Genomic DNA, 8,272 nt, shown 5'->3' with positions numbered 1-8,272 from the left:
AATGCCTATTATGAAACATACATGCTCCCTTTTGTTCTATTGAGGAGGCCCCACCAATCAGGGAGATGGTCCCAGTTTCTCAGTTCAAAAGTGGTCATGGGAAGTAGCAAAGAAAATAAATCGGTCTGTAATTATTGGTCCTTGTTCTTGGGATACCATGTAGTTTTGCCCCTCCACAGGCAAAAATTGATCAAGGAGCTAACAGAGGCAGGGGCTTGGGGCCTAGGAGAGCAGTTCTGAAGCAAGAATTGGGAAAATGGGAAGTCAGTATCCAAGTCTCTTTCCCTTCCTACCTTATTGAAAGCCCTTTCACATCATTTACCTCACTGTGTGAATGCAGATTATTAGAGATGTTACGTTCATTTTACCGACGAGGACACTAAAGACCAGAAAGTGAATGCCAGTAGGCACAAAGCAGGTGGGACTAGAACTTGGCCAAATAGAGGGCTGGTGGGAGGGAGCACAAGATGGCACAAAGTGCTTACCAGGATCTTTGCCTCCTCCTATGTCTCTGGACAGGATCTTGTAGGAGGAGCTTAAGAGTAGAACTGTACTTTTCGTAGTTTACCTCTTAGTTCTTGTGTTCCCCTGGTTTGATTCCTTTCTCTTCACTGGAACCAGAAACATAAAGCCAAAGTTGGTACACTCTCTGCCCTTTGAAACCGTGCCCCAAAGAGCCGAAGACAGCAATAACAGAAATCTTCGACATTTACAGTCTATTCTCTTTAAAGCCTGATACTTGGAGCCTTTATCTGCATGATAAAACCTAGGTCTCCACAACCCCTTGTCTTTACCCAGACATTCTTTTCTATAGATAAAAACTCAACCAATTGCCGATCAGAATATGTTTAAGTGTACCTAGGACTTGGGAGCCTCCCCCTTTGAGTTGTCCCACCCTTCCAGATCAAACCAATGTAAATCTTAATGTATTGATTGATGTATTGAAGGGGGCCTGCCCCTCCACTCTCGTGGGTATTTCTCACAAGGTGGAGACGAAAGACTGAGAAAAGAAATACGACGTGGAGACAAAGTATAGAGGAAGTGTAGCAGGATGAGCCGCAGACAAAACCTCTCAGACACCAAGTTGTTGAAGGAAGGGCTTTATTCAGCTGGGAGTGTCGGCAAGCTACTGCCTTAAAATCCGAGCTCCCCGAGTGCACAATTTCTGTCCTTTTAAGGGCTCACAACACTAAAGGTTTCATAGGAAAGGGTTGTGATTGATTGGGCAATCTAGAGGGTTGTGATTGATTGGGCAATCTAGGGGATACGTGACAGGGGTTTCATGCACTGATAGAAACAGAACAGGGCAGGGAGTTTCACAGTGTTCTTCTATACAATGTCTGGAATCTATGAATAACATCAGTTTCCAAGTAATGAGTTGATTTTTAACTACTGGGTTTAGGCCAGGCAGACCTAGGCCTGGTTTTGGGCCTGGCACCAGGCTGCCTGTCTTTGGTTTTACTTCCTTGTTTTTTTCTTAAAACAGGTACTGAGTATAAAACAATGTGAGAGGGTCTTTTTCTTTCCTCATTTCCCCCCTTTGAGACTTTCACTCATTTTATTAGTTGGAGTTCTCACTCTTATTTTTGCTACTTATGTGTTTTTGTGCAATAGATTGATAGCGATTCATATAGTACACTTGTGCTGAAGCATTTTGGTGAACTAAGGTAGCAATGAAGTTTTTTTTTTTTGTCATTTGAAGAAGTACAGGTAGCAAACAAGGGAGCAGTAAGCAGGTTCTTATTACTATTATAATTTTTATTGTAAGAGTTTTAAATCCTCCTAGTGCTGGGAACTAATTTTTAAACATGGCTTCAGGATCGAATTGGTGCTGCACTTGTACGGGCTACATGTGTCAGTTTTATCATATTTGTAACTATGTCTTTAACTGCTTGCCTTTGATTATCTATGTGTAGACAGTAATTAGTAAGGTTAAATTTCTTATAGACCTCTCAGCTGCTAGCTAGTAGTCGAGAGCCAATCTATTTTGATAGATAACATTTCTTATCTGAGTCTCTTGCGGGGCAAGAACAGTCAAGGCTTGACTGGTTTTATTAGTAATAATTTCTAAAACAACTTGTAACCATATGATTCAGTTGAGCATGTAGATGGGGGTCTGATATCTTTATGAGCCATCTTGTGCCCAAGTGGCAGGTCCGTAGTATTGTATGATTCTTTCTGGGGGCCATTCATCATCTTTCTAATCACCTGTGGCTATGCTTCGTTTTTCGCGGGAAGCATAAACTGGGAAGCCTAGAAGTTCACCTGTTTTTATGGGCAGTAAGAAGAAAGATGGCTTAATGGTGCCAATTACACAGCTACCTGTCCACTGATCAGGCAGCTTAGCATAAGCTCTACATCTACATATCCAGTATAACCTGGGTAGGGGCTGTCCTGTCCCGGTGGATTCTGAGTAGGCCTAAACAGTCTGCAACTTTGGAAATTTACTGAATGGATTTCTTTCTGTGTAATTGGAACTCCACCATGTAATTGTTTTTGCGGTACCATTATACAGCTTTTGCCTAAGACAACTAAGCTGCCCTACAGGATGAGTGAACCTTTTCCCTTCTTTAGCTATGCAATACTGTCTAATAATTGAGGCACTTAGAACCTAAAAATTGTCAGGGTGGTTCTTTTGGGCCGGGAATTCATCAGGAACTGGGTCTGTAGGAACTAATTCTTGGGCTTCCTATGGCTGTTGATCTCCTGTTATGGTTCCTCCACAAACATAACAAGAAGTGACTTTTAGAGACTGGGCTACATGTTCAGCTAATTGCAAAAACAAATTTTTAGTTTTTCCTGGAATCTCAGGTACTGGCACCTTTAGTTCATCATAGAAAGTCTGAAATACTGGTTCTGGAGTGTGTCTCTGAACCTCTCCTTTTATCAGATGCTTACGCTAGGATCTAGTCCTTTTCCATCAATGCTTAATGTTACATATTTTATTCTATTTTGGGTCTAAGGGGTTGTGATTACTAATTCTAAAGGGTTGCAGCTCCTACTCGTGCAGGAGGGGCCAACTTTTCCTTTTTGGAGCCAAACAGGATCTTTTTTATCTTTCTAAGTAGCCTAAATGACACAAGACTAGTACTGACACATCTCACATGAATATGATTCTTGACAGATATACTTATGTTTTGCTGTGTAACTTTTTTCCTAATCTAGAGAACTGCATCCTATCCTATGCTGCTTACGATTAACAGCGGCACAGCCATCAAATTTTAAGGTTACATTTTTGGGGACCTCTCTTCTGTTCTAGCTATTACTTTACTTGTGTCCTTTAAGAAAGGACCAGTCCTTAGTCTTACTTCAAAGACTGTAATCATGGAAGGTTCAGAGGGCTGGTCACTTCCTGGATTACGTACTTTGTACTGGGTGTCATTATACAAACAGGTTCCTTTTGGAGTTCTTAGGCATTCATAATAGCTATAAAATAAAAAGATTGTCTTAACTTGTCCTACTTCAGTGACCTGATGTATACACTGAAGGCAGTCCTCTGTGTGGGAAGAAGCAGTAGAAGCTTTTACCACAGAGGTCCATGTTATAAGGAAAATAAGTCCCACGACGATTTTCCTTATGCTTAGGCTATGTGTAGACCAGTCAGCTTCCGGGTGTGACTGGAGCAGGGCTTGTCGTTTTCCTCAGGGTCACTTTGCAGGGATTGTCCAGGCTTGGTTTGGCCTTCTAGATCAGTGTTGTCTAATAAAAATACTGAGCTGCATACATAATTTAAAATTTATAGTATCCACATTAAGAGAGCAAAATAATCAGATAAAACTAATTTTAATATTGTGTTATTTAACTCATTCCAAATTATTATTTCAAAGTTTCAATGTAAAAATTGAGATATTTCACGTTGTTTTTTCCTACTAAGTAATTAAACTCTAGTGCAAATTTTACTTAATAGCATATCTCGAATTTTCAGTATCCATACATGGGTCTCAGCGGCTGCAGGCTTCATGCAACTGTGGTGAATCCAGGCTGGGATTCCTTCTGCCTTTACAGCTGTGGGAGTGGTCAGGATAATGGTCTGGGGTCCTTTCCACTGTGGCCGCATTGGAGCCACGTTTCAGTCCTTGATACACACATAGTCACCTGGAGAAAAAGGGTGAACTGGGGAGAATAAGCTGACTGGGCACCTCTCATTTACCTAAGTTGAGATAGTCTGGGTAATTTTCCTCAAGGCCTGGAGTTGCCACTGTAATTTAATCTTACCTAACTCTTGGGGAGTACCCAGAAGTCCTTGCAGTATAGGAGGAGGCCTATGATACAGAATTTCATAGGGGGAGTATCCTGTTTTCTTAGAGGGGGTACACCTAATTTTAAACAATACTATAGGAAGGGCTTGTATCCATTTTAATCTTGCCTCTTGACATACTTTCTTTTAACTATTTTTGACAGTTTGATTCATTCACTCTACCTTTCCGGAACTCTGAGGTCAATAAGCGGCATGTAACGTCTATGAGATTCTTAATACCTTTGCCTTCTTCTGTGCCAAGTCAGCCACAAATGCCGGCCTATTATCTGAGCCGATTCGTAGAGGCAGTCTAAACCTAGGGATGCGATCTCGAAGAAGCACACAGGTTGCTTCACAAACTTTTTCAGTTTGTGTTGGATAAGCCTCCACTTACCTAGAGTAAGTACACACTGGAACCAGTAAATACTTGTTACCTCTGCATTTAGGCATCTCTGTGAAGTCCACCTGAAGATCTTCAAAAGGAGCCGCTCTGTAGGCTTGTATGCCCGGAGGCACAGAGGGGCCTTGCTTTGTTTGCATTGTGCTGTCCACGGGTAACACTACTGTTGTAGCAAGAGCTGGCAAGTGTGAGATGTAGAAATACCAGCCTAACAGCTTTTCAAGTGATTCTTAACCTAAATGGGTAGTTTCATGTACAGCCAGCACGACTGCGGCTCCCAACAGCTGCAAGCACAGCTATTCTTCTATCTGGTAACTTTATCCATCCTTCCTTTATTGTTTGCCCTCCTTCTGTCTGAAGAAAATCTTTTTCCTCTTTAGAATAAGTTGGCACCAGATCAAGCATTTGAGGGAGTAGTGGGGCTGTGACTGATCCCCGGTAAGAAGTAGATGCTGCTTTTCGTACCTCTGTGTCTGCTGGGGAGTTTCCTTGGCTTACCAAGGTGGAAACTCGCTGGTGTCTCTTGCAATGCATGACTGCCACCTTTTGTGGTTTTCACGATGCTTCTAATAATTGTAGAATTTCTTGTCGATATTTTATCTTTTCCCCTAGAATTTAACAGGCCTTTTTCTTTATACAATGCTCCATGTACTTGAAGGGTTAGAAAGGCATATCGAGAATCAGTGTAGATGTTTACAGTCTTACCTTCACTGAGTTTCAGAGCCTTCACTGAGTTAGAGCAATGAGTTCTGCTTTTTGGGCCGAGGTGCCCTGGAGCAATGGCTTAGCTTCAACAACATCATCTAAGGTTACTACCGCATATCCTGCGCACCTTTCTCCTTGCGAGTTGATGAAGCTGCTTCCGAGTTGATGAAGCTGCTTCCGTCCATATATAACTCCTAATCTACCAATGCCCATGTCTGGTCTCGAATATCTGGTCTTCTAGAATAGACAGAGTCTAACACCTACCTCTACACAGTTATGTTTAACAGGGCTGTCAGATACTGGGAGCAAGGTGGCAGGATTTAAAGTGTTGCAAACTTCAGTGGTTATGAGGGGATTTTCACAGAGCAAGCTTTGGTATCTAGTTAGTCTAGCATTCATTAGCTAATGGTGTCCTTTGGTATTTATTAAAATTACCATAGCATGGGGGGACTTTATGTTCAGGTTTTGCCCAAGGGTTAGCTTATCTGCTTCTTGTGCTAACAGGGCCGTTGCTGCCAGGGCCCTTGGACATGGGGGCCAGCCTTTGGAAACCCCGTCTAGTTGTTTTGAGAGACAGGCCACTGGCCTTGGCCAGGGCCCTACAGTCTGGGTTAAAACTCCAACTGCCATTTTTTCTCTTTTTGACACAGAGTGCAAAGAGTTTTGTCAGGTCAGTTAGCTCAGGGCTGGGGCCGACAGGAGTTTTTCTTTTTAACTCATGAAAAGCTCGTTGCTGTTGGTTATAATAGATGTAGTTTATCTAATCTCCGTTTTTATTGACTGTCATCTACCAAAATACTGACGTAAATCCTGTAACTATTTGATTTCAGACTTTAAATTGATCTGGTATTCCTTGCGGGGCTCCAATTGCATCTAAATAGATGTGAGAGTTGAAAGACTTATAAGGGGCTTCTCTCGCTTTACGATGTCTTATTATTATCATTATTTTTCTCTGGTTGATGAAATGCCAGGGTGAAAGGGATAGCCAATTGGACTGAAGTGCAGGTGCCACTCTAGTTATTCATAGAGTGCCCAGTAAAGGTCCACCACAGTACCACCACACATCCGCTCAGGGATGAACAAGGGCTGACTGATTGATAAGCTCTTGAAAATTCTTAAGCTGACTGCATCGTTTCAGGTCTTCAAGGAATGCTAAGTTTCCTCCCTGCCGTGAGAGACACGAAGTGAACTTAGTGTTGGGAGACAGAAGCTGGATGGCCTTCGGGGGCTGACCCGCAGGGACTTTGGGATATAGCAGAGAGAGCTTGGCATGACATTACTCCAGGCTGTAGAATCCCGGAAAAGAGCTACCATACAGCCTATGCCTGGTCGAGGACCACCTTAGTGGAAGGGGGACAATCAGGGCCTCTGGCCTGCCATGTGCACAAGCACAACAATTGCTTTTATTTAACCTCCAGATGGAATATTTGATCCATTTCAACCAGGCACTTGCATCTTGATATGTTGTCTTAATTGCCAAAGTTTGCTTTAAGTCTTTAACTTCTATGATCCTGTAGTAAAATGAATGTTTCCTTTAGCACCTATTTTTATTAGTTTTTAGACCAAAGAAAGTTAAACACCATTTTATGTTTAATAATGCTTCTTGTATGATTTTTATACCAGATAAGCTAAATTTTACCTTTATATTAGTGTGTTATTAATGTTTAACTTAATTTTAATAAAACCTCGTAGACATATTTATCCAATTTTTTATGTTTGACCATAAGGTAAGATTTTATAGACTCCTTTTAACCTTTCATAATTTTTGTTAAAGAGCGGGTTGATGCTTTAAGAAAAACCTGTTGCATTTTAGTTTAATGTCCAGTTCACAGAAAAACTGGATGGTACCTTTTAAACTTTAGCTAATATGTTTATACACAGAATTTTCTTTACAATTAACGTTTTAAAACTTAAACTTTCAAAACAATGTTTTTTTTAACCTTTTAATGTAGGTGAAAATCCACATTCTTATGCCTCCTTATAATCTTTTTTTTTTTTTTTTTTTTTTTTGAGACGGAGTCTCGCTCTGTGGCCCAGGCTGGAGTGCAGTGGCCGGATCTCAGCTCACTGCAAGCTCTGCCTCCCGGGTTTACGCCATTCTCCTGCCTCAGCCTCCCGAGTAGCTGGGACTACAGGCGCCCGCCACCTCACCCGGCTAGTTTTTCGTATTTTTTAGTAGAGACGGGGTTTCACCATGTTAGCCAGGATGGTCTCGATCTCCTGATCTCGTGATCCGCCCGTCTCGGCCTCCCAAAGTGTTGGGATTACAGGCTTGAGCCACCGCGCCCGGCCTGTTTTACTTTTTTTATACACCTTGCACATAAACTGTTTCTTCAGTAGTACTCAGGAGGCCTTGTTACTTTTAAATTATACAACATTTTTTGCATAAAAAATTTTTTTAACAGTTTTTTTCTTTCATGACTTTCGCAGACAATTTTTCGACTTGTCTCAACTTTCTGACTTATTACAAACATTTTTTTCTTTAAACAACCAGTTAATTTATTTCAGGACAAGAATTTACCACATAACATTCTTTTTATGTAAATTCTGCCTCTTCCCTTTTTTCCCTTTCTTGAAATTTTTTTTTAACATTATTCCTAGTGGGGTGGGCTTATTTGTGCCTGACCTATGCTTCTTCGAGACAAAACACTACACTCACACCACACGCACACCAGAAAACAAACAAACAAAAAAAACAGGTAAAAAAGGGCACACACACACTTCTGCAGTTTACACCAAACTAAAATCAGAGGATCCAGAAATCCAAGCCAGTTCAAAACCAAAACCAAAGTATCAAGCAATCCAAGTCAAGTCAAAAACAAAAATCAAAGTGCCAATACAGGCACGCCGTGGGTGATCAGGCCTCGCTTCTACTCAAATGGAGTGGGCAAGTTCCCAAGACCAGTCCACCGAAGTGCCAATAAAGGCAT

At 41.5% G+C, this 8,272-nt stretch overlaps 1 protein-coding gene across 3 annotated transcripts in view; it reads left to right on the top strand.

Moving 5' to 3' along the window:
* AVL9 (AVL9 cell migration associated) overlaps nt 1-8,272 on the top strand; it is a 103,838-nt gene that overhangs the window by 15,023 nt on the left and 80,543 nt on the right. The window lies entirely within an intron of this gene.

This window comes from Trachypithecus francoisi, unplaced genomic scaffold (genome assembly GCF_009764315.1).
Source record: "Trachypithecus francoisi isolate TF-2019V2 unplaced genomic scaffold, Tfra_2.0 Lachesis_group4, whole genome shotgun sequence".
Classification (NCBI taxonomy): domain Eukaryota; kingdom Metazoa; phylum Chordata; class Mammalia; order Primates; family Cercopithecidae; genus Trachypithecus; species Trachypithecus francoisi.
This window is presented reverse-complemented; position numbering and strand designations above follow the sequence as displayed.